Consider the following 2,500-nt stretch of genomic DNA (forward strand, 5'->3'; position numbering starts at 1 on the left):
GACAACATATGGTGATAATTTTTGGAATGGTTACAGTTTATTTTCCATTATTTCCTACATACTGGACCTTTAATGTTTGTGCAAAAAGGCTGATTCATGTCCCTTGAATTTTGCAACTGCGAGGTCCATGGCAGGGCCCCACAGAAATGTTTCATTTTGTGAGTGAGATGTCCACGCTGTCCCCTCTGTGACGCATTCGCCCCCCCCAGTTTCAGAGCTATTCTAAATGCAAAATTGCACATAGGGCCGTGACTGTAGTTAACAAACTAGATCCTAATAGAAAACTGTTAGCTTTCCTGGCTAAATGGTATAAGTTATATGGTATGGTATAAGTGCTGGCGACCCAAATAAAATCTCCTGCGACCCACCTGTGGGTCGCGACCCAGTCTTTGGGAGTCAATGCAATACACTGGTCCCTTCTTTAATTTTGTCTTTCTGTAATGTCTCAACATAATGAAACATTACATGTTTAATCTGGCTTCATTCAATTTTCCGATTGTGTGATTTGCAATAGGCCTATATACAAATGATGGTACATTTTATGAATAAATGACTAATTTGCATATTTAAACATAAAATCTCAAAAACTTGTAATTCATTTTTTCTTTGGAATGACGTCACTAATCAACTGGAGAACTTTCATAGTGATAGCTATTAATTGAACATTTTCCCTTATTCTACTTAATTTACTTATAGAGTGTTGGGCACAACTTTGGCCTTTAGTCTCAAAAAAAATATGTTCCACTCCATCTATGGTCGTTGACTTTTAGTATATGATTCAGGAGTATATTAGGACCAATAAAAACTATGAGACATTTCCCTTGCAATTTTTTTTGTCTTTTTGGGCTAGATCAACTGGCCTAAATTGTTTCTCGTTGTTGAGTTGCCTGGTGGTAAGGTACGGCCGTACACCTGCATGCGTGCCTGCTTGGCCATAATATAGCGTGTGCTGCACACATACACTTTGCTCCTCTCATCTACACAGACGCAAGAGTTCACATTTCTGCAAACCATACATAACGAAAAATATTACCACACGAGGGAAATCATTGTGGTGTCCATGAAGATGTGAAAAAATAGGCATAAATCTAGCGTACACGTTTCCATGAATCATGGATGTGTTGATGACATAAATGAGGAAATATTAGAGGACTTAAGGAAACGTGATGTTGAACTGCATGGCAATGCCATTTAACCCAAATGCCCCAGCAGCAGCACGAGAGAGGAGAGCTTAACTGACAGAAGAGCTATAATAGTGAGGTAAGCAAAGTAGTCTAATGTTAGATTACATTGCAAAAATACCACCATGCATTCATAACCTCGTGATTCAGTGAGAGTGATCCCAAAACATCGGAAAGTTTCTTTGTGACATTTCTGTATTACCTTTTATCAAGAAGAAAAATCCGCCATCATAGTAGCAATCCGCCATGGAACAAGTGCGCCTGTTGTTAAAGGGAATGTGAGATGATGCTCTGATTGGTTTATTGCACGTTACGCCAACACCACACCCATGAGTAATGTAGCTACTTCATACCAACACATTTTAGATTTGCGTAGGGCGCAATAGTAATTTATCCCGCCAGTAAAATAGCAACAGCGCCCATGATCCGCCCACAAAGCTATTTGCGTTTTGCGTTTGATACTTGCGTTTCAGATCGTTAAAATAGGGCCCTCTAAAGTATTGGCCCTGACCAGTCAAGAAGACAGTAGTACATTCTTAAATGCCTTTGCTCTGCCAAGGTGTTGCTCTCCTGGGCTGGAGGCTCTTGGCCTTTGCTGCGGTGACCTTTGTGCAGTTAAGACTCAGGTTTCTGTGGAGTACCTCTATACAACAGCCACATTATAGGAGCACTGTGTCCTTATCTCACCGAATACACATGGTGGACACACACACACACACACACACACGTACACACACACACGTACACACACACACACACACACACACACACACGTACACACACACACACACGTACACACACACACACACACACACACACACACACACACACACACGTACACACACACACACACACACACACACACACACACACACACACACACACACACACAGACACATAAACACGTGCGCATGCACACAGGTCACGTTATTGGACTGTTGCCCTCTAGCCTTATGTTACATAGCAGGACCCTCACTCACAAAACACACACAACCCTCCCCCCCCCCCACACACACACACACACACATAGAGACATTAGTTTGCTTACATTCCTTTGGTTTTCCTCACATGCCCTTAGTTTTTACCATACTTCACACACACACACACACGCACACACACACACACTGAGCAATGAGCCATAGGTGGTCAACATACCCAAAGGAGAGATCACCACAGTGCAATAAAATGCAATAAAGAGGTTCAAAAAGGTTGTCTTTTAGAGGGGAAAAGACCAACCGCAGGAGCTCACACAAACACACAAAGACACACACACACACACACATACAAACACACACACAGCCACACGCACACACAGAGAA

This window comes from Alosa sapidissima, chromosome 6, assembly GCF_018492685.1.
Source record: "Alosa sapidissima isolate fAloSap1 chromosome 6, fAloSap1.pri, whole genome shotgun sequence".
Lineage (NCBI taxonomy): Eukaryota > Metazoa > Chordata > Actinopteri > Clupeiformes > Clupeidae > Alosa > Alosa sapidissima.